The sequence below is a fragment of the Acinonyx jubatus genome, chromosome E3 (assembly GCF_027475565.1).
Source record: "Acinonyx jubatus isolate Ajub_Pintada_27869175 chromosome E3, VMU_Ajub_asm_v1.0, whole genome shotgun sequence".
Lineage (NCBI taxonomy): Eukaryota > Metazoa > Chordata > Mammalia > Carnivora > Felidae > Acinonyx > Acinonyx jubatus.
In genome coordinates this window covers 11,740,433-11,766,355 of record NC_069398.1, presented here as the reverse complement: position 1 = coordinate 11,766,355, position 25,923 = coordinate 11,740,433, and the positions used below count along the sequence as shown (strand labels likewise).

Here is a 25,923-nt window from a genome sequence, read left to right as displayed (position 1 = left end):
AAATTCTATTTTACTTCCATCTGTTTATTTTAATCTACTACAGTGTATTCACTTTTTCAAATTTTCAAACGATTTTTTAAATCTTTTTTCTCTTGTTTCTTTTTTCTTACATACAGAAAAAGAAAAATTCATATTTATTTTTTTAATTTTTTTGACATTTATTTATTTTTGAGACAGAGAGAGCATGAACAGGGGAGGGTCAGAGAAAGAGGGAGACACAGAATCTGAAACAGGCTCCAATCTCTGAGCTGTCAGCACAGATTCCGACACAGGGCTCGAACCCACAGACTGCGAGATCATGACCTGAGCCGAAGTTGGATGCTTAACTGACTGAGCCACCCAGGCACCCCGAAATATTCGTATTTATTTTTAATTTTTATTAAAAACATTTTTAATTTTGTCCTACTATATTCTTTACTTTTGTATATATTTTTTCAAATTCTATTTAACCCCCATCATCTCATTTTAGTCTACCTCAGTGTATTCATTTTTTCAAATTCTCAATTTCCTTTTTTTTCCTTTTTCTCTCCCCCGCTTTTTTTATTCTCTAACCTGTCAAACCACTTTCTTTTTTTTATTATTTTTTTAACGTTTATTTATTTTTGAGACAGAGAGAGACAGAGCATGAATGGGGGGAGGGTCAGAGAGAGAGGGAGACACAGAATTGGAAGCAGGCTCCAGGCTCCGAGCTGTCAGCACAGAGCCCGATGCGGGGCTCGAACTCGTGAACCACAAGATCATGACCCGAGCTGAAGTCAGACACTCAACCGACTGAGTCACCCAGGTGCCCCACCACTTTCAACACTTAGACCAAAACACACCTAGGATCTAGCATCATATATTCTATTTGTGTGTGTGGCATGTGTAATTTTTCATTTTAATATATTTTTTAATTTTAGTATTTTTTAATTTCAATTTTTCTACCTCATTAATTCCTTTTCTCCCTTCAAAATGACAAAACTAAGGAATTCACCCCAAAAGAAAGAGCACAAAGAAACGACAGCCAGGGATTTAACCAACACAGATACAATTAAGATGTCTGAACCAGAATTTAGAGTTACAATAATAAGAATACGAGCTACAGTCAAAAATAGATTAGAATCCCTTTCTGCAGAGATAAAAGAAGTAAAAACTAGAATGAAATTAAAAATGCTATAACTGAGCTGCAATCATGGATGGATGCAGCGGTGGCAAGGATGGATGAGGCAGAACAGAGAATCAGTGATATAGAGGACAAACTTATAGAGAATAACGAAGCAGAAAAAAGAGGGAGATTAAGGCAAAAGAGCATAATTTAACAATTAGAGAAATCACTGACTCATTAAAAAGGAACAATATCAGAATCATAGGGGTCCCAGAAGAGGAAGAGAGAGAAATAGGGATAGAAGGGTTATGTGAGCAAATCACAGCAGAAAACTTTCCTAACCTGGGGAAAGACACAGACATCAAAATCCAGGAAGCACAGAGGACCCCCATTAGATTCAAGAAAAACTGACCATCAACAAGGCATATCATAGTCAAATTCACAAAATACTCAGGCAAGGAGAGAGTCATGAAAGCATCAAGGGAAAAAAGTCCTTAACCTACAAGGGAAGACAGACCAGGTTTGCAGCAGACCTATCCACAGAAACTTGGCAGGCCAGAAAGGAGTGGTGGGATATATTCAATGTGCTGAATCAGATAAATATGCAGCCAAGAATTCTTTATCCAGCAAGGCTATCATTCACATTCAAAAAAGGAGACATAAAAAGTTTCCCAGACAAACAAAAATTAAACGAGTTTGTGACCACTAAACCAGCCCTGCAAGAAATTTTAACGGAGACTCTCTGAGGGGAGAAAAGATGGAAAAAAAAAATATATATATATATATATACACACATATATATATATGTGTGTGTGTATATATATATATTTTTTTTTAAAGTACCAAAAGCAACAAAGATTAGAAAGGACCAGAGAACACCACCAGAAACTCCAACTCTACAAGCATCATAATGGCAATAAATTCATATCTTTCAGCACTCACTCTAAATGTCAATGGACTCAATGCTCCAATCAAAAGACATGGGGAACAGAATGGACAAGAAAACAAGATCCACCTATATGCTGTTTTCAAGAGACCCACTTTAGACCCAAAGACACCTTCAAATTGAAAGTAAGGGGATGGGGAGCCATCTATCATGCTAATGGTCAACAAAAGAAAGCTAGAATAACCATATTCTATCAGACAATCTAGACTTTAAAATAAAGCCTGTATCAAGAGATGAAGAAGGGCATTATGTCATAATCATGGGGTTTATCCACCAAGAAGACCTAACAATTGTAAACATTTATGCATCAAATGTGAGAGCACTCAAATATATAAATCAATTAATCACAAACATAAAGAAACTCATCGATAGTAATAATAGTAGGAGACTTCAACACCCCACTCGCAACACTGGACAGATCATCTAATCAAAAAATCAACAAGGAAACAATGGCTTTGAATGACACATTGGACCAGATGGACTTAACACATATATTCAGAACATTTCATCCTAAAGCAGCAGAATATACATTCTTCTCCAGTGCACATGGAACGTTCTCCAGAATAAACCATATACTGGGACACAAATCAGCCCTAAGTAACTACAAAAAGATCGAGATTGTACCATGCATATTTTCAGACCACAGCACTATGAAACTCGAAATCAACGACAAGAAAAAATTTGGAAAGGTAACAAATACTTGGAGAGTGAAGAACATCCTACTAAAGAATGAATGGGCTAACCAAGCAGTTAAGGAGGAAATTAAAAAATATATGGAAGTCAATAAAAATGATAATACCACATCCCGAAACCTCTGGGATGCAGCAAAGGCAGTCATAAGAGGAAAGTATATAGCAATCCAGGCCTTCCTAAAGAAGGAAGAAAGATCTCAGATACACAACCTAACCTTATGCCTTAAGGAGCTGCAAAAAGAACAGCAAATAAAACCCCCAAACAGCAGAATACAGGAAATAATAAAGATTAGAGCAGAAATTAATGTTATCAAAACCAAAAAAACAGGGGCGCCTGGGTGGCTCAGTTGGTTGAGCGTCTGACTTCCGCTCAGGTCATGATCTCACAGCTTGTGAGATCGAGCCCCACATTGGGCTCTGTGCTGAAAGCTCAGAGCCTGGAGCTGGCTTGGGATTCTGTGTCTCCATCTCTCTCTGTCCCTAACCCACTCGCATTCTGTCTCTGTCTCTCTCAAAAATAAAAATAAACATTAAACAAAATTTTAGAAACCAAAAAAACAGAAGAGATCAATGAAACCAGAAGCTGATTCTTTGAAAGAATTAACCAAATTGATAAACCACTAGCCAGCTTGATCAACAAGAAAAAGGAAAGGACCCAAATATATAAAATCAAGAATGAAAGAGGAGAGATCACAACCAACACAGCAGAAACAAAGACAATAATAAGAGAATAATATGAGCAATTATATGCCAATAAAATTGGCAGTCTGGAAGAAATGGACAAATTCCTAGAAACATATACACTACCAAAACTGAAACAGGAAGAAATAGAAAATTTGTACAGACCCATAACCAGTTAGGAAATCGAATTAGTAATCAAAAATCTTCCAAAAAACAAGAGTCCAGAGCCAGATGGCTTTCCAGGGGAATTCTACCAAACATTTAAGGAAGAGTTGACACCTATTCTCTTGACGCTGTTCCAAAAAGTAGAAATGGAAGGAAAACTTCCAAACGTTTTCTATGAGGCCAGGATTACCTTGATTCCAAAACCAGAGACCCCACTAAAAAGGAGAACTATGGACTGTTTTACCTAACGAACATGGATGCAAAAATCCTCAACAAGGTATTACCCAACCAGATGCAACAATACGTTAAAAAAAATTATTCACCATGACAAGTGGGATTTATACCTGGGATGCAGGGCTGGTTCAATATCTGCAAAACAATTAACGTGATTCATCACATCAATAAAAGAAAGGACAAGAACCATATGATCCTCTCAATAGATGCAGAGAAAGCATTAACAAAATACAGCATCCTTTCTTGATAAAAACCCTCAAGTAGGGATAGAAGGATCATACCTCGAGATCATAAAGGCCAAATATGAACAACCCAATGCTAATATAATCCTCAATGGGGAAAAACTGACAGCTTTCCCCCTAAGGTCAGGAACAAGACAGGGATGTCCACTCTTGCCACTGTTATTCAACATAGTATTGGAAGTCTTAGCCTCTGCAATCAGACAACATAAAGAAATAAAAGACAACCAAATCAGCCAGGAGGAGGTCGAACTTTCACTCTTTGCAGATGACATGATACTCTATATGGAAAGCCCAAAAGATTCCACCAAAAAACTGCTCTAACAGATCCATGAATTCAGCAAAGTTGCAGGATATAAAATCAATGCACAGAAATCGGTTGCATTCCTCTTCATTCCATCAACAATGAAGCAACAGAAAGAGAAATCAAGGAATTAATCCCATTTACAGTTGCACCAAAAACCATAAAATACCTAGGAATAAATCTAACCAAAGAGGTGAAAAACCTGTACACTGAAAACTATAAAAAGCTTATGAAAGAAAGTGAATAAGACACACACAAAAAAAAAAAAAAATGGAAAAAGATTCCATGCTCCTGGATAGGAAGAACAAATATTGTTAACATGTCAACACTACCCAAAGCAATGTACATATTCAATGCAATCCCTATCAAAGTAACACCAGCATTCTTCATAGAGCTAGAACAAATAATCCTAAAATTTGTATGGAACCAGAAAAGACCCCAAATAGCCAAAGCGATCTTGAAAAAGAAAACCAGAGGAGGAGGCATCACCATCCCGGACTTCAAGCTATACTACAAAGCTGTAATCATCAAGACAGTATGGTACTGGCACAAGAACAGACACTCAAATAAATGGAACAGAATAGAGAACCCAGAAATGGACCCACAAATGTATGGCCAACTAATCTTTGATGAAGCAGGAAAGGATATCCAATGGAATAAAGACAGTCTCTTCAGCAAGTGGTGCTGGGAAACCTGGACAGCAACATGCAGAAGAATGAACCTGGACGACTTTCTTACACCATACACAAAAATAAACTCAAAATGGATGAGAGACCTAAATGGAAGACAGGAACAGGAAGCCATCAAAATCCTTGGAGAAAGCAGGCAAAAACCTCTTTGATCTTGGCCACAGCAACTTCTTCCTCAACACGCCTCTGGAGGCAAGGGAAACAAAAGCAAATATGAACTACTGGGACCTCATCAAAATAAAAAGCTTCTGCACAGCAAAGGAGACAATCAGCAAAACTAAAAGGCAACTGACAGAATGGGAGAAGATATTTGCAAATGATATATAAGATAAAGGGTCAGTATCCAAAATCTATAAAGAACTTATCAAACTCAACACCCCCCCAAAAACCCCAAATAATCCAGTGAAGAAATGGGCAAAAGACATGAATAGACACTTCTCCAAAGAAGACATCCAGATGGCTGACACATGAAAAAATGTTCAACATCACTCCTCATCAAGGAAATACAAATCAAAACCACAATTTGATACCACCTCACACCTGTCAGAATGGCTCACATTAACAACTCAGGCAACAACAGATGTTGGCGAGGATGCAGAGAAAGAGGATCTCTTTTGCAATGTTGGTGGGAATGCAAGCTGGTGCAGCCACTCTGGAAAATGGTATGGAGGTTCCTCAAGAAATTAAAAATACAACTACCCTACAACCCAGAATTTGCACTACTAGGTATTTATCCAAGGGATACAAGTGTGCTGTTTCGAAGGGACACATACACCCCCATGTTTATAGCAGCACTATCAACAATAGCCCAAGTATGGAAAGAGCCCAAATGTCCATTGATGGATGAATATGGATAAAGAAGAAGTGGTGTGTGTGTGTGTGTGTGTATATATATATATATATATATATATATATATATATATATATATATGGAGTATACTCGGCAATCAAAAAGAATGAAATCTTGCCATTTGCAACTATGTGGATGGAGCTGGAGGGTATTATGCTAAGTGAAATTAGTCAGAGAAAGACAAATATCATATGACTTCACTCATATGAGGACTGTAAGAGACAAAACAGAGGAACATAAGAGAAGGGAAACAAAAATAATATAAAAACAGGGAGGGAACAAAACAGAAGAGACTCATAAATATGGAGAACAAACAGGTTATTGGAGGGGTTGTGGGAGGGGGGCTGGGCTAAATGGGTAAGGGGCACTAAGGAATCTACTCCTGAAATCATTGTTGTACTATATGCTAACTAATGTGGATGTAAATTTAAAAAAAATTAAATTAAAAATATAAATAAATAAATAAATAAATTAATTAAATGCCAAAAAACCCCAAATACATGTAAAAACTTAATGCTCTTTAGAGAAGGAAGGGATTGTAGTATGAAAATGGCAGCAAAGGAGGAGAAGCCTGAGTGACCTAGCAGAGGCATGGAAGGAGGCAGGACTGAAGAGTGATATGGGCACAATTATGTGGTAAATGTCTTTATCCAAGATGTGCTAGAGGAAGGGCACCCTCAAGAGGGGTTAGAGGACAAAAAAATTACATCCTGATGCTATGGAAGAGATGGTCTCAAGAGAAGGACAAATCCAGAAGGATAGAAAAACTGTGGATAACCAGGAAGAAGATACTTTGTCTATTTATCAACCAATCTATCTATTTATCAACCAATCTTTCTGTTATCTATCTATATAAAAGAGATCATATGACATATTATAACTTGCTTTTCTCCATTACGTGTGTATTAGAAGACTTCTCATTTTTAACAAATATATTTCTATGCCATCATCAATCTTAGTGACAAAATGTATGAATATAATTTTCTTTATCCCGTTAACTTACTTTTATGTATTTAGACTGCTTCTTTCTTTTAAATTTTCTAACTGATAAATGCCTCAAGTATTTTTTTGAATGAATACACTGAATACTACAATAAAAATTCATTATATTAATTTTGGCACATTTGTTTACTTATTTCCTTATGAAGGTGGAATGCTTAGGTAACTAGTATTCATACTTCTTAATTGCAGCACTTACAATAAGTAAAAACCCATTTATCAATTTGTTCTGGGTTTCAATGTGTGGATGACAATTGAGTACATTGCTTAATTGGGAGATAAGATCACATTCAGAACATCTGGGGTACATTTGTAAACATACCAGCAGGATTTAACTCCTAAAAATTTCATCTGGGCTATGTATTTAAAGTAAAATTGTAGTTCTTTAAACAGTTATGAATAGAGGCCTAAAGTAGGTTTATTTTTATTTATAGTTTTAGATATGAAATATAGACCTGATATATCAATTGAACAGAGGTTAAAAGCTAAATTGATCTGCATTAAAAGGTTAGCAAATCATGTTCAAATACAGACCAGCTGTTCTAGACCTACTGACCAACTATCATCCTTAGAACTCCTTTCACTGAACTTTTGAGTTTACTCTTCTCTTTCTTAGAGCCTATATTTTTTGTCTGGATATGATAGTAACAATTTCAGAAACAGTGCATATCAAGTAAACTTGCTGAGTGCTCGTGTGTTTGAAAATGTTTTTATCTGGCCTTTGTTCTTGATAATAGTTTAGCTGGATAATTGAAGATTCAAAATAACTCTTTGATCTTTAAGACATGGTTTTATTGTATTCTACCATTAAAGCATTGTTAATAAGAAAAAGAAAAGAGAGAAGTATACAGTAATACAGACCTTCCTAAAAAGGAAGAAAGGCATCAAATACACAACATAACCCTACACCTAAAGGAGCTGGAAAAAGAACAGCAAATAAAGCCCAAACAGAAGAAGAAGGGAAATAATAAAGATTAGGGCAGATGTCAAGGATATCGAAATAAAAAATATCAGTAGAACAGATCAACAAAACGAGGAGCTTGTTCTTTGAAAGAATTAACAACATTCATAAACCCCTACCCAGCTTGATCAAAAAGAAAAAGGAAAGGACCCAAATCAATAAAATGAAAGAGGGGAAATGAAAGAGGAGAAATCACAACCAACACTGCAGAAATACAAACAATAATAAATTATATGCCAACAAATTGAGCAATCTGGAAGAAATGGACAAATTTCTAGAAACATATAAACTACCAAAAATGAAACAGGAAGAAACGGAATATGTGAACAGAGCCAAAACCACTAAATAAATGGAATCAGTAATCAAAAATCTCCCAACAACCAAGAGTCCAGGGCCAGGTGGCTTTCCAGGGGAATTCTACCAAAAATTTAAGAAGAGTTAACACCTACTCTTTTTTTTAAATTTTTATTTAATTTGATTTTTTTTTAATTTACATCCAAGTTAGTTAACATATATAGTTAACACCTATTCTTTTGAAGCTCTTCCAAAAATAGAAACGGAAGGAACACTTACAAACTCATTCTATGAGGCCAGGATTGCCTTGAGTCCAAAACTGGACAAAGACCCCACTAAAAAGGAGACCTACAGAGCAGTTTCCCTGATGAAACTGGATGCAGAATTTCTCAACAATAAATTAGCAAACTGAGTCCAAAAATACATAAAAATAATTATGAGGGGCACCTGGGTGGCTCAGTTGTTTAACCGTCTGACTTTGGCTTAGTTCATGATCTTCTGGTCTGTGAGTTCGAGCTCCGTGTCAGACTCTGTGCTGACAGCTGAGAGTCTCAAGCCAGCTTACAATTCTGTGTCTTCCTCTCTTTCTCTACCCTCCCCCTCTTGCACTCTCTCTCTCCTTCAAAAATAAACAAACATTAAAATACACACACACACACACACACACACACACATATATATATATATATGAACTATTCACCACAATGAAGTCACATTGGTTCCTGGGATGCAAGGCTGTTTCCATATCTGCAAATCAATTCATGTGATACATCACATTAATAAAAGAAAGGATAAGAACCACATGATCCTCTCCATAGTTGCAGGAAAAGCATTTGACAAAATACAGCATCCTTTCTTGATTAAAAAAAAAACAACAACCTCAAGCTAGGAGGGATAGAAGGATCATGCCACAACATCATAATGTCCACATATGAAAGTCCCACAGCTAATATCATCTTCAATGGGGAAAACATGAGACCTTCCTCCAGAGATAAAAAACATGACAGGGATGTCCACACTCACCACTGTTATTCAACATACTGTTGAAAGTCCTAACCTAAGCAGTCAGAAAACAAAAAGCAAAAAAAGGCATCCAAATCGGCAAGGAGGAAGTCAAACTTTCACACTTGGTAGACTAGAAACTCGCATGGAAAACCCAAAGGCACCACCAGAATACTTCTAGAACTGATACAGGAATTCAGGAAAGTCTCAGGTTATATAAAATCAATATATAGAAATTGGTTGCATTGCTATGCACCAATGATGAAGCAGCAAAAAGAAAAATCAAGGAATCGATCCCATTTACAATTGCAGTGAAAACCATAAAATATATAGGGATAAACCTAACCAAAGAGGTAAAAGATCAATACACTAAGAATAATAGAAGGCTTATGAAATAAATTAAAGAAGACACAAAGAAATGGAAAAACTTGAGATTATAGGTAGGAAGATGGCAGTGTAGGAGAACTCTGGCCTCACCTCGTCCTGCTGATCACATAGATTCCACCCACATCTGCCTAAATAACCCAGAAAACCACCAGAAGACTAGCAGAAGGGACTCTCTGGAGCCAAGTGTAGACAAGAGGCCCACGGAAGAGGGTAGGAAGGGTAGAGAGGCAGTGCGTGCTACACGGACAAGCAGGAGGGAGCCAAGAAGGTGGAGGGGCAGTCTGCCCTGCAAGGCAGAGCACCTGAAGTCTGGCTTGCAAAAGCAGAGGGGCTGGACTGTGTGAGTTCTGACAGCCAGTGGGACTTAACATCTGGAACGTTAAAGGTCAACAGGTCTGCTCTCAGAGAGGAGGGAGGGTGGGAGGGCACCGGGAGGGAGAGTTGCTGAGCTCTGGAGGACAGAGTTCAGCTTGGTGGGGAACAAAGGCGCTGGCAAGCTCCATATCCCTTTCCCATCCCCCAGCCGAAATCCCAAAGGGAACCAGTTCCCATCACCAAACTTGCTTCCACTGTGCAAACACCCAATGCTGTACTTCTGTGGAACCATCCATCTGATGGGTCTGCCTCCGTCCCGGTATTACAGGGCCCTTACCACAGGGGACCACCTATGGCAAAGTGAGCTAAGCCTGGCTCTCCCACCCCTGTGCACCTTGTGGATCCACCCCAGCTAATACGCCAGATCCCATCAAAGCAGCACCACAAGCCTGGCAGTGTGCAAGTAGCCCAGACAGGGGCCACACCACTCCACAGTGAGTCCTGCTCCTGGGAGAAGGGAAGGTAAGGTACACACCAGTCTGACTGTGGCCCCATTGGTGGGCTGGGGACAGACATCAGGTCTGACCGCGGCCCTGTCCACCAACACAAGTTACACCAGACAGCACAGGGGAAGTGCCCTGCAGTTCCACGCCACCCCAGGGACTATCCAAAATGACGAAGCAGAAGAATTCTCCTCAAAAGAAACTCCAGGAAGTAGCGACAGCTAATGAATTGATCAAAAAAGATTTAAGCAATATAATGGAACAAGAATTTAGAATAATAGTCATAAAATTAATCGCTGGACTTGAAAAAAGCATAGAGGACAGCAGAGAATCTATTGCTACAGAGATCAAGGGACTAAGCAATAGTCAGGAGGAGCTAAAAAATACTATAAATGAGGTGCAAAATAAAATGGAGGTGACCACAGTTCAGATTGAAGAGGCAGAGGAGAGAATAGGTGAATTAGAAGATAAAATTATGGAAAAAGAGGAAGCTGAGAAAAAGAGAGATAAAAAAATCCAGGAGTAGGAGAGCAGAATTAGAGAACTAAGTGATGCAATCAAATGGAAGAACATCCGTATAATAGGAGTTCCAGAAGAGGAAGAGAGAGAGAAAGGGGCTGAAGGTGTACTTAAATCACAGCTGAGACTTCCCTAATCTGGGGAAGGAAAAAGGCATTGAAATCCAAGAGGCACAGAGAACTCCCTTCAGACATAACTTGAATCAATCTTTTGCATGATGTATCATAGTGAAAATGGCAAAATACAAGGATAAAGAGAAAATTCTGAAAGCAGCTAGGGATAAACAGGCCCTAACATGTAAAGGGAGACCCATAAGACTAGTGGCAGACCTATCTATTGAACCTTGGCAGGCCAGAAAGGAATGGCAGGAAATATTCAATGTGATGAACAGAAAAAAAATATGCAGCTGAGAATCCTTTATCCAGCAAGTCTGTCATTCAGAATAGAAGGAGAGATAAAGGTCTTCCCAAACAAACAAAAACTGAAGGAATTCATCACCACTAAACCAGCCCTACATGAGATCCTAAGGGGGTTTCTGTGAGTGAAATGTTGCAAGAACCACAAAGTACCAGAGACCTCACTACAAACATGAAACCTACAGACATCATAATGACTCTAAATCCATATCTTTCAATAATAACACTGAATGTAAATGGACTAAATGCTCCAACCAAAAGACATAGGGTATCAGCATGGATAAGAAAACAAGACCCATCTATTTGCTGTCCACAAGAGACTCATTTTAGACCTGAGGACACCTTCAGATTGAAAGTGAGGGGATGGAGAACTATCTATCATGCTAGTCAAAAGAAGTCAAAAGAAAGCTGGAGTAGCCATACTTATATCAGACAAACTAGACTTTAAATTAAAGGCTGTAACAAGAGATGAAGAAGGGCATTATATAATAATTACAGGGTATACCTATCAGGAAGAGCTAACAATTATAAATGTCTATGTGCCGAATATAGGAGCCCCCAAATATATAAAACAATTAATCACAAACATAAGCCACCTTATTGATAAGAATGTGGTAATTGCAGGGGACTTTAATACTCCACTTACAACAATGGATAGATCATCTAGACACATGATCAATAAAGAAACAAGGGCCCTGAATGATACATTGGATCAGATGGACTTGACAGATATATTTAGAACTCTGCATCCCAAAGCAACAGAATATACTTTCTTCTTGAGTGCACATGGAACATTTTCCAAGAGAGATCGCATACTGGGTCACAAGACAGCCCTTCATAAGTATAAAGAACTGAGATCATACCATCCACACTTTCAGATCACAATGCTATGAAGCTTGAAATCAACCACAGGAAAAAGTCTGGAAAACCTCCAAAAGCATGGAGGTTAAAGAACACCTTACTAAAGAATCAATGGGTCAACCAGGCAATTAGAGAAGAAATTAAAAAATATATGGAAACAAATGAAAATACAACAACCCAAACTCTTTGGGATGCAGTGAAGGCAGTCCTGAGAGGAAAATACATTGCAATCCAGGCCTATCTCAAGAAACAAGAAAAATCCCAAATACAAAATCTAACGGCACACCTAAAGGAAATAGAAGCAGAACAGCAAAGACACCCCAAACCCAGAAGAAGAAGAGAAATAATAAATTTCAGAGCAGAAATAAACAACATATAATCTAAAATAAACTGTAGAGCAGATCAATGAAACCAAGAGTTGGCGTTTTGAAAATAGAAACAAAATTGATAAACCTCTAGCCAGGCTTTTCAAAAAGAAAAGGGAGATGACCCAAATAGATAAAATCATGAATGAAAATGCAATTATTACCACCAATCCCTCAGAGATACAAGCAATTATCAGGGAATACTAGGAAAAATTATATGCCAACAAACTGGACAACCTGAAAGAAATGGACAAATTCCTAAGCACCCACACACTTCCAAAACTCAAACAGGAAGAAATAGAAAACTTGAACAGACCCACAAACAGCAAAGAAATTGAATCAGTTATCAAAAATCTCCCAACAAATAAGAGTCCAGGACCAGATGGCTTCCCAGGGGAATTCTACCAGACATTTAAAGCACAGATAATACCTATCCTTCTCAAGCTGTTCCAAAAAAAAAGAAAGGGAAGGAAAACTTCCAGACTCATTCTATGAAGCCAGCATTACTTTGATTCCTAAACCAGACAGAGACCCAGTAAAAAAAGAGAACTACAGGCCAATATCCCTGATGAATATGGATGCAGAAATTCTCAACAAGATACTAGCAAATCGAATTCAACAGCATATGAAAAGAATTATTCACCATGATCAAGTGGGATTCATTCCTGGGATACAGGGCTGGTTCAACATTCACAAATCAATCAATGTGATACATCACATTAATAAAAGAAAAGAACGATGTAATCCTGTCAATTGATGCAGAAAAAGCATTTGACAAAATTCAGCATCCTTTCTTAATAAAAACCCTTGAGAAAGTGGGGATAGAAAGAACATACTTAAACATCATAAAAATCATTTATGAAAAGCCCACAGCTAATATCTTCCTCAATGGGGAAAAACTGAGAGCGGGTTTTTCCCGCTCTGAGATGAGGAACACAACAAGGATGTCCATTCTCATCACGGTGTTTAACATAGCATTGGAAGTTCTAGCATCAGCAATCAGATGACAAAAGGAAAGCAAAAGCATCAAAATTGGCAAAGATGAAGAAGTCAAGCTTTCTTTCACTTTTGCAGATGACATGATATTATACATGGAAAACCCTATAGACTCCACCAAAAGTGTGCTAAAAATGATACATGAATTCAGCAAAATCACAGGATACAAAATTAACATACAGAAATCAGTTGCATTCTTATACACTAATAATGAAGCAACAGAAAGAGAAATAAAGAAACTGATCCCATTCGCAATTGCACCAAGAAGCATACAATACCTAGGAATAAACCTAACCAAAGATGTAAAAGATCTGTATGCTGAAAACTATAGAAAGCTTATGAAGGAAATTGAAGAAGATATAAAGAAATGGAAAAACATTCTGTGCTCATGGGTTGGAAGAATAAATATTGTTAAAATGTCAATACTACCCAAAGCCATCTACACATTCAAGGCAATCCCAATCAAAATTACACCAGCATTCTTCTCGAAGCTAGAACAAGTAATCCTAAAATTTGTATGGAACCACAAAAGACCCCGAATAGCCAAAGTAATATTGAAGAAGAAGACCAAAGCGGGAGGCATCACAATCCCAGATTTTAGCCTCTACTACAAAGCTGTCATCATCAAGACAGCATGGTATTAGCACAAAAACAGACACATAGACCAATGGAATAGAATAGAAACCCCAGAATTAGACCCACAAAAGTATGGCCAACTAACCTTTGACAAAGCAGAAAAGAATATCCAATGGAAAAAAGACAGTCTCTTTAACAAATGGTGCTGGAAGAACTGGACAGCAACATGTAATGCAGAAGGATGAAACTAGACCATTTTCTTACACCATTCACAAAAATAAACTCAAAACGGATAAAGGACCTGAATGTGAGACAGGAAACCATCAAAACCCTAGAGGAAAAAGCAGGAAAAAACCTCTCTGACCTCAGCCGCAGCAGTTTCTTACTTGACACATCCCCAACGGCAAGAGAATTAAAAGCAAAAATGAACTATTGGGACCTCATGAAGATAAAAATCTTCTGCACTGCAAAGGAAACAATCAACAAAACTAAAAGGCAACAAACGGAATGGGAAAAGATATTTGCAAATGACATATTGGACAATGGGCTAGTATCCAAAATCTATAAGAAGCTCACCAAACTCCACACCTGAAAAACAAATAATCCAGTGAAGGAATGGGCAGAAAACATGAATAGACACTTCTCTAAAGAAGACATCCCGATGGCCAACAGGCACATGAAAAGATGCTCAACATCGCTCCTCATCAGGGAAATACAAATTAAAACCACACTGAGATACCACCTCATGCCAGTCAGAGTGGCCAAAATGAACAAATCAGGAGACTATAGATGCTGGCGAGGTTGTGGAGAAATGGGAACCCTCTTGCACTGTTGGTGGGAAAGCAAACTGGTGCAGCCACTCTGGAAAACAGTGTGGAGGTTCCTCAAAAAATTAAAAATAGATCTACCCTATGACCCAGCAATAGCACTGCTAGGAATTCACCCAAGGCATGCAGGAGTGCTGATGCATTGTGCCCCAATGTTTATAGCAGCACTCTCAACAATAGCCAAATTATGGAAAGAGCCTAAATGTCCATCAACTGACGAATGGATAAAGAAATTGTGGTTTATACACACAATGGAATACTACATGGCAATGAATGAATGAAATATGGCCTTTTGCAGCAATATGGATGGAACTGGAGAGTGTTATGCTAAGTGAAATAAGTCATACAGAGAAAGACAGATAGCATACGTTTTCACTCTTATGTGGATCCTAAGAAACTTACCAGAAGACCATGGGGGAGGGGAAGAAAACAAAAAGGTTAGAGTGGGAGGGAGCCAAACCATAAGAGACTCTTAAAAACTGAGAATAAACTGAGGGTTGATGGGGGGTGGGAGGGAGGGGAGGGTGGGTGATGGGTATTGAGGAGGGTACCTGTTGGGATGAGCACAGGGTGTTGTATGGAAACCAATTTGACAATAAATTTCATATTAAAAAAAAAGAAATAGAAAAACTTTTAATGCTCATGGAATAGAAAGGCAAATATTGTTAAAATGTCAATACTACTCACAGCAAGCTACACATTCAATGCAATCACTATCAAAATAACACCAGAATTCTTCACAGAGCTAGAACTACAATCCTAAAATTTGTATGTATTGTAGAGACCCCAAATAGCCAAAGAAATGTTGAAAAAAAAAACAAACTTGGAAATATCACAATTCTGGACTTTTTGGTCTATTACAGAGCTGTAATCATCAAGATAGTATGGTACTGTCACAAAAACAGACACACAGATCAATGGAACAGAATAGAGAACCCAGAAATGGACCTTCAAACATATGGACAACTGTTGGGAATAAGCTTTGAAACACCCTGGGTTTACACCAATGGGTTAACAAGGCATAAAGAATTACAAAGCCATAGGATGCTCACACCCAAGTTTGGGTAAACAAGATTAGGTAAATAAGTATGGGGAAGGCGGAGCCGAAGCCCCAGTATAGAGAGGGCAGGGCAAAGGCCCCAATATAGAACATAGGTACATAAAATAAATAAGATTAGGTATTCAGGGCAGAAGCGCCCCCCCCCTCCCCAAATTAGCACTATAGCAGAAAACTGCTTTCACAGGAAGAAAGGACTAAATTAGGTAAAAAGGTAACTCGGGCTATAGACCACTGCTCTGTGGGTGATGCTGCCGAGATGGGAGCTGATTAACAAAAGAAAAGGTGCCTTGTTATTTTCTCTGTTTCATCCCCTGGGCTAGCTAAAATAAACAGAGGTGGTGCCTCACTTCTGCTGTCAACAATAATCCCCCGGCTGCCTGGGCCAGGATTTTGTTTTCTATTAACCCAAACCCCTAATCCCGAATATCTTCAAGACCCCCTTTCCCTCACGCCCATGAGTTAATGTTCACAGTTTCATTGTCTCTTTGTGCATGTCCATCACCATGCTTATAAGCCATCTGATCCTAATAAAAACAGGGCAAGAACCCTTATTCGGGGCTCTTGTCTTTTCCTGGACATTAGCCATCTCCCACATTTTAATCCTGCATCTGCTCTCTTGCTGGCCAAGAGAGAACTTTAGACAGAGTCTATGACAGACAACTAATCTTTGACAAAGGCAGAAATAATATTCAATGGAAAAAGAGTCTCTTCAGCAAATTGAACTGGGAAAACTGGACAGCCACAAGGAGAAGAATGAACCTGGACCATGTTCTTACACCATACACAAAAGTAAACTCAACATGGATAAAAGATCTAAATGTAAGACAGGAAACCATCAAAATCCTAGAGGAGAAAACAGGCAACAACCTCTTTGACCCCTGCCACAGTAACTCCTTACTTGACATGTCTCCAGAAGCAAGGGAAATAAAAGCAAAAATGAACTCTTGGGACCTCATCAAGATAAAAAGCTTCAGCACAGCACAGAACACAATCAGCAAAACTAAAAGGCAACCAACAGAATAAGAGAAGATATGTGCAAATGACATATCAGATAAAGGGTTAGTATCCCAATAAAGAACTTATCAAACTCAACACCCAAAACCAAATAATCCCATGAAGAAATGGGAAAAAGATGAGAATAGGTACTTTTCCAAAAAAGACATCCAAGTGGCTGACACATGAAAAGATGCCCAACCTCACTCATCATCAGTGAAATACAAATCAAAACCACAATGAGATACCCCTCACACGTCTAAAAATGGCTAAGATTAACAACTCAGGAAACAACAGATATTGGCAAGAATGCGGAGAAAGGGAACCCTTTTGGACTGCTGGTGGGAATGAAAATTGGCGCAGCCACTCTGAAAAATAGAAGGAGATTCATAAAAAAATTTAAAAAATAAAAATAAACTAAAAATGGAACTACCCTATGACCCAGCAATTGCACTACTAGGTATTTATCCAAAGGATACACAAATGCTGACTCACAGGGGCATATTCATTCCAATGTTTATAGTAGTATTATCAACAATAGCTAAGTTATGCAAAGAGCCCAAATGACCAGCAACTGATCAATGGATAAAGAAGATGTGGTATGTGTATATACAAAAGAATATTACTCCGCAATCAAAAAGAATGAAATCTTGCCATTGCAACAATGTGGATGGAAATAGACTGTATTACGCTAAGTGAAATAAGTCAGAGAAAGACAAATATACGATTTCTCTCATGTGTGGAATTTAAGAAATAAAACTGACATAGTGGAAGGGAAGCAAAAATAAGACACAAACAGAGAGTCAAACGAGAAGAGACTCTTCAATACAGAGAACAAACTGAGGGTTGCTGAGGTTTATTGAATAGGGTGATGGGCTACATGGGTGCTGGGCATTAGGGAGGGTACTTGGGATGAGCATTGGGTATTTTATGTAATTGACAGATCACTAAATTCTACTCCTGAAACAGTGTTACATTATATGTTAAGTAACTTGATTTAAATTTAAAAAAAAATATTAAAAATAAATAAATAAATGTAATAACATATAAAAGAAGAGAATATTTAAATGGGACTCTTTGAGTGGAAAGGAAAGACCAAAAGTGATACAGCTAAGAAAGGATCAGAGAAAACATCAAGAAAAAGTGGTAAAACAAATGATAAAATGGTACTAAATATATACCTATCAATAATTACTCTGAATGTAAATGGACAAATGCTCCAATCAAAAGACATCAGATAGGGTGTCAGAAGGGACCAAAAAAGAAAAAAAGAAACAAACAAACACATACCTATCTATATGATGTCTATAAAGGCTTATTTTGGACCTAAAGTCACCTGCAGATTTAAAGTGAGGGCATAAAGAAACATTTATCATGCCAATAATGTCATAGAAAAGCCAGTAGCAATATTTCATTCAGACAAAACAGACTTTCAACTCAAGACTGTACTTTTGTACGATTTGGGTAAATACCTAAAAGTGAAATTGCATGCATCCCAATGTTTATAGCAGCATTATCAACAAGAGCCAAACTATGGACAGAGCCCAAATATCCAATAACTGATGAAAGTATAAAGAAAGAAGTTGTGGTGTGTGTGCACGCATGTGTGTGTATGCGCACACACACACAATGGAATATTACTTAGCCATCAAAAAGAATGAAATCTTGCCATTTGCAATGATGTGGATGGAGCTAGAATTCATCATGCTATGCAAAATAAGTCAATCAGAGAAAGACAAATAAATGATTTCACTTGTGGAATTTAAGAAACAAAAAAGATGGAAACATGGGAAGGGGGCAGGAAAAGAGCAGAGTGGAAAACAAACCACAAGAGACTCTTAATTATGGAGAACAAATTGAGGGTTGATGGAGGGAGATGGGTATCAAGGAGAGCACTTGTTGTGAGGAGCACTAGGCATTGTATGTAAGTGATGAATCACTGAATTCTACTCCTGAAACCGATATTGCACTATATGTCAACTAAAACTTAAATTAAAAAAATAAGTAAAACACTAGCAAGAGATGAAGATGGACATTATCTCATAATAAAGGGGACAATCAAACAATAAGAGCCAACAATTGTAAACTTTATGCAACCAACATGCAAGCACCAAATATATAAAACAACTAACAAACATAAAGGAACTCATTTATAATAACCTAATAGTAGGGGACCTTAACACCCTACTCATATCAATGGACAGATCCTGTAAACCGAAAATCAACAAGGAAACAATGGCTTTGAATGACACACTGGACCAGACCAACTTAACACATATATTCAGAACACTCCATACTAAAATAGCAGAATACACAGTTTTTTCAAGTGCACATGGGACAGTCTCCAGAATCGATCACATACTAGGTCACAAATCAGGCCTCAACAAGTACACAAAGACGAGCTCAGACCAAGCATCTTTTCTGACCCAAAGCTAGGAAACTTGAAGTCAACCACTAACTAACTAACTAACTAACTAACTAACTAACTAACTAACTAAAGGGGTTGCCTGGGTGGATCAGTCAATTCAGTGTCCGACTTCAACTCAGGTCATGCTCTCATGGTTCATGAGTTCAAGCCCTGCATAGGGCTCTGTGCTGACAGCACACACCCTGGAGCCTACTTTGGTTTCTGTGTCTCCGTCTCTCTCTACCCCTTTCCTGCTTGCACTGTCTCTCTCATGTCTCTCAAAAATGAATAAATGTTAAAAAAAAATTTTTTAAAGACCACAAATAATGGGGGGTTAAACAACATGATACTAAACAAGAATGGGTCAACCAAGACCTCAATCAGAAAACACATTGAAAGAAATGAAAATGAAAATTCAGTGGTACAAATCTTTGGAATGCAGCAAGAGCAGTCCTAAGAGGAAAGTATATAGCAATAAAAGCCTACCTTAAAAATAAAAATCTCAAATAATCCAAACTTATAACTAAAGGAATGAGAAAAAGAACAATCCAAGCCTAAAGACATCAGAAGGAAGGAAATAATAAAGATTAAAACAGAAATAAGTGAAATAGAAACTAAAAAACAAAACAAACAAACAAACAAACAAAAAAAAACACTAGACCAGATCATTAAAGCCAGGAGCTGGTTCTTTGAAAACATTAATAAAATTGATAACCTCATAGCCAGACTTATCAAAAAGAAGAAAGGACTCAAATAAATAAAATCACAAATAAGGGAGGAGAAATAACAACTGAGACCACAGAAATACAGTTAGAAGAGAATATTATGAAAAACTATATGCAAAAAATTTGGACACTCTGAGAGAAATGGATAGATTCCTAGAAACACATGAACTACCAAAACTGAAATAGGAAGATACAGAAAATATTAAAGTAGAAAGAAATTGAATCAGTAATAAGAAATATCTCTCCCAACACAAGAGTTCAGGGCCAGATGGATTCACTGATGAATTCTATCAAAATTTAAGGAAGAGGTAATATTCTCAAACTATTCCAAAAAATAGAAAAGTTAGGAAAACTTACAAATTCATGCTATGAGGCCTGCATACCCTGATACCAAAACAAATAAAGACTCCACTAAAAAACAAAACTGCAGGGGCGCCTGGGTGGCTCAGCTGGTTGAGTGTCCAACTCTTAATTTCGGGATGGTCATTATCTTGTGGTTCATGCATTTGGGCCCCACACTGGACCCTGTGCGCACAGTGCAGAGCCAATTAAAAATATGTTTAAAAAATATGTTTAAAAAAATTTTTAAAGAAAACTACAGGCCAATACCCTGATGAACATGTATGCAGAAATTCTCATTAAAATAACTTCAAGTTAAATTCAACAATACATTAATAGCATTATTCACCATAATCAAGTGGGATATATTCCTGGACTGCAAGGGTGGTTCCACATTCACAGACCAATCAATGTGATGCACCACATTAATAGAAGTAAGAATAAGAACCATATGATGCCGTCAACAGATGCAGTAAAAGCACCTGACAAAATGTCACATCCATTCATAAAAACCCTCAGCAAAGTAGACTGAGACTCAACATACCTGCACATAATAAAGCCTATCTATGAAAAACCCATAGCTAATGTCAGCTTCAATGGGGAAAAATTGAAAGCTTTTCCTCTAAGGTCAGCAACAAGAGAGGGATGTCCCCTCTTACCACTGTTATTCCACATAGTACTGGAAGTCCTAGCCATAGCAATCAGACAACAAAAAGAAATAAAATGCATCCAAATCGGCAAGGAAGAAGTAGAACTTTCGCTATATGTAGATGACATGATGCTCTATACAAAAAACATGAAAGACTCCCATAAAAACTGAACTGATATACGAATTCAGCAAGTGACAATATACAAAAATCAATGTACAGAAATCTATTACATTTCTATAGACCAATCATGAGTTAACAGAAAGAGAAATTAAGGAATCTATCCCATTGACAAGTGCATCAAATACCATAAGAAACTAGGAATAAACCTAACCATATCAAATACCATAAGATACTAGGAATAAACCTAACCATAGAGGTGAAAGACCAGTACTCTAAAGGCTATGAAACACTGATGAAAGAAATGGAAGATGACACAGAGAAATGGAAATACATTCCATGTTCACGGATGGGAAGAACAAATACTGTTAAAATGTCTACACTACCCAAAACAATCTACACATTTAATGAAATCCCTAGCAAACTAACAAAACATTTGTCACAGAACTAGAACAAATAATCCCCAAATTTGTATGGAACTACACAAGACCCCAAATAGCCAAAACAAACTTGAAGAAGAAAAGCAAACCTGGTGGCATCACAATTCCAGACTTCAGGTTATATTACAAAGCTGTAGAGATTAGAATAGTATGGTACTGGCAAAAACAAAACAAAACAAAACAGACACATAGATCAATAGAATGGGAACCTAGAAATGAATTCACACCTGTATGGTCAATTAACACTCAATAAAGCAGGAAATAATATTCAATGGAAAAAAAGATAGTCTTGGGGCACATGGGTGGCTCACTCACTGAAGCGTCTGATTGTGGATTCAGCTCAGGTCATGATCTCAGGGTTCATGAGTTTGAACCCTGTGTCATGCTCTGTGCTGGCAGTGTAGAGCCTGCTTGGGATTCTCTCTCTCCATTTCTCTCCCCCCCTCCTCTGCATGCTCTGTCTCTCTCTCTCAAAAATAAATAAATAAACTTTAAAAAAGTCTCCTCAACATATGGTTTTGGGAAAACTAGACAGCAACCTGCAAAAAAACCAAAACAAAACAAGAACAACAATGGACCGCTTTCTTACAACATACACAAAAATAAATCCAACATGGATAAAGACCTATGTGTGAAACCTGAAACCATAAAAATCCCAGAGGATAACACAGGCAGTATCTTATTTGACATTGACTGTACAAAATTCTTTGTAGATATATCTCCTGAGGTGAGGTAAACACAAGCAAAAATAATGGGACTTCATAAAAATTAAAAGCTTCTGTCACCAAGGAAACAATCAACAAAACTAAAACGCAACCTACAGAATGATAATTGCAAAACATCTGATAAAGGGTTAGTATCCAAAATATATAAAGTTATACACCACCCAAAAAATGAGAAATCCAATTAAAAACGGGCAGAAGACATGAATAGACATTTTCCCAAAGAAGACATACAGATAGCCTAGAGACACATGAAAAGATGCCCAACAACACTGATCTTCAGGGAAATACAATTCAAAAGTACAATCTGTCAGAATGACATCCATCAGAATGACTAAAATCAATGAATGATGAAACAACAGGTGTTGCCAAGGAAGTGGGAACTTGCACTGTTGGTAGGAATGCAAACTAGTGCAGCCACTCTGGAAAACATCATGGAGATTCCTCCAAAAAGTGAAAATGAAAAGTGAAACTACCCTACCATCCAGCAATTTCACTAAGAGGTATTTACACAAAGAATACAAAAATAATACTTCAAAGGGGTACATGCACCCTGATGTTTATAAGAATATTTTCTACAACAGCCACACTATGGAAACTGCCCAAGTATCCATCAACTGATGAATAAATTGAGATGTAGTATATGGAATGGAATATTATTCAGCTGTAAAAAATGAAATCTTGTCATTTGCAACAAGGTGGATGGAACGAGGGAATGTTATGCTGGGTAAAATAAACCTCTCAGAGAAGGACAAATACCATGATTTCACTAACACATGGAAATGAAACAAAACAAAGGGGGAAAAAAGGAGGCAGTGACAAACAGACTCTTAACTAGGAAACAAACTGAGGGTTTCCACAGTGGGGTGGGGGATGGGTGAAACAGGTGATGGGGATTAAGAAGTGCACTTGGGATGAGCACTAGGTGATGTGTGGGAAGTGTTGCTCTATATTGTACACCTGAAACTAATATTACACTGCATCTTTACTAACTGGAACTTAAATTGAAAAATAACGTAAGGTTTATTATACCTAGCTACCAGGTTTTCTCTAGTTTCCAATTACTTCACCATGTTGGAAAAATAACCATTAAATTTTTAAAAAGCACATATGATGTGGGGGACAGTTTGTGCCCTTACCTCCGTCTCTGGTTCCAGTAGGACGTGGAAAGTGGGTCCCAGCTCATTCTTCTAGAAGGTCCTGAGACTGAGCATTTCACGTATTCACATCCCAACTGAATGCAGCTTCCCGTTCTTCTGAGTTTGTCAGGATTTCTCCCCGGAAGCAAGCCTGAATCTGGAACAAACCATCCACTGCATCTATGATGTTGTGGGGCCCCTCAATCCGCGGATCCTTTAGTAAAATGCGTCTTGTTCAAATACCGTCAGGGAAAGTGAGGAAGGAAACATGGGAACAGCCCAGAAAATGCAAGAGACTGTGCTGCTCACCAACCAGTGCGCTCAGGGAAGCCACCCAGCGCTCCCTCCTCAGCACTCAGCGCAACAAGGCAGCTTCTCTCTGGCGACTCAGGAGACGCCAAGTTGCTGCATAGCTCCCAAGGTCTCCCCTGGGGCGGGCGGTGGAACCTGCTGGAAACTCAGCTCTGACTCTCTGTCCTGAGGCAGCGGCAGAGGCAGAGGCCCTGAAGTCCTCTGGAGGCAACCGAAGCCTTTCCTTCTGTAAGGGGACCCTGGATCAGAAAAGCCCCTAGCGCCCCTCCGGATTTGTGGTGCTCGAGCGCCCTCTGCTGGTCATCCTAGGGATTCCTGCAATTCTCAAGGCCATGGCCACTCAGCTGGAGGCACTGAAGGTGCTCTGGGCAGCTGAGCCTGTTCAGATTGGGAAGGGTCTTAGTGACAGGGCCTCGGACACAAAGAAATCTTTTCCTTCTCCTTTATTGTGAGTGAAGAATGAAACTGAATTTATTAATTTAATGACATCATTTGTAATGCTTTAAGCAATGATCACAGAAAAATAGACTACCAATTTACATATGCTGAACAACAGGTAATTAATTGTGTTTACCACCAAAATACTTAGGTTAGATAAAAAATTTATACCTTTGAGAGAGAGATACTGGCTTCCCGCTATGGAATGAACAAGTCATACAGATACAAGGGACAGACTATCGAACATAGTCAATCCTGTAATAATAGTGTTACATGCTTTCACATGATAGCTACACTTGTGGTTAAGTACAACATAATTTATAGACATATGGAATCACTAGGATGTATGCCTAAAACTAATACAACAAATGTGTAATATTGTAATATTTCAATGTGAAATATTCAAATGTGAAATTGTAATATTTTAATTAAAAATTGATATCCTTTATACTGTTTTTAATTTCTCCTTCTTTGCCATTAAAAAGTCATTCCTGGGGTGCCTGCATGGCTTAGACAGTTAAGCATGTGACTTCAGTTCGGGTCATGATCTTGCAGTCCATGAGTTCGAGCCCCACATCAGGCTCTGTGCTGACAGCTCAGAGTCTGGAGCCTGCCTCAGATTCTGTGTCTCCCTCTCTCTCCACCCTCCACTGCTTCAGATTTGTCTCTCTTAGCCAAAGCATAAGAGACTCTTAAAAACTGAGAACAAACTGAGGGTTGATGGGGGGTGGGAGGGAGGGGGGTTGGGTGATGGGTATTGAGGAGGGCACCTTTTGGGATGAGCACTGGGTGTTGTATGGAAACCAATTTGACAATAAATTTCATATATTGAAAAAAAAAAAAGCTTTGTCTCTCTCAGGGCGCCTGGGTGGCTCAGTCAGTTGAGTGCCCGACTTCAGCTCAGGTCATGATCTCAAGGTTTGTGGGTTTGAACCCTGCATCGGGGTCTGTGCTGACAGCTCAGAGCCTGGAGCATGCTTCGGATTCTGTGTCTCCTTCTCTCTCTGTACCCTCCCCCACTTGTGTTCTATCTCTCTGTCTCTCAAAAATAAATAAATGTAAAAAAAAATTTTTTTTTAAAAAGATGTCTCTCTCTTAAATAATATTAAAAAATTTTTTTAAATCATTCCTAATTTAGAATATGTGAAATTCCATTTATACCAGATTCTCTAACATCACCATCTTGATGTTGACAGCTTATCTTAAAAGTCACTAATAATATCTTTAATGACACATATGTGACAAGGTCAGAATGCAACTTACAGGGAGCTATACATCTGTTATGAATTTACTGCATGTACCCTGGCTAATATTTTCAACGAAGTGTGCTTTAGGGATGCAGATGAATGAAATAATGTCCATCAGTCAATTTCCTATAGGACCATTATGCCTTTAATTACTAATTGCCATCTCTTCATAATGAAAAGAAAGCTGGGAGAAGAAAATGTCTTCTAATTTGATGTAAGAGGAGACTATGGTGTTTAAAAGGGTTCACTTACTATTTGGCATCCTCAGACAGGAGAATATCTTGATGCACACTTCAATTTCCAGAGGGAGAATATGGACCTTATTGAATATATGACCCACTATCTTGATGCACACTTCAATTTCCAGAGGGAGAATATGGACCTTATTGTCAAATACTTTTATCCATATCAGCAGTCCACCTCTGCCAG

At 38.1% G+C, this 25,923-nt stretch overlaps 1 long non-coding RNA gene across 2 annotated transcripts in view; it reads right to left on the bottom strand.

Moving 5' to 3' along the window:
* Positions 1 to 25,923, bottom strand: part of LOC128313586 (uncharacterized) — a 62,106-nt gene that overhangs the window by 19,513 nt on the left and 16,670 nt on the right. Inside the window, exon 1 of one of the 2 annotated variants that reach the window (XR_008294500.1) lies at positions 23,498 to 25,750. The exons of the other annotated variant lie outside the window; for it this stretch is intronic. This is a non-coding gene — a long non-coding RNA (uncharacterized LOC128313586). Of the gene's footprint in view, positions 1 to 23,497; positions 25,751 to 25,923 lie in introns of those variants that run through there. 2 annotated transcript variants of the gene reach the window in all.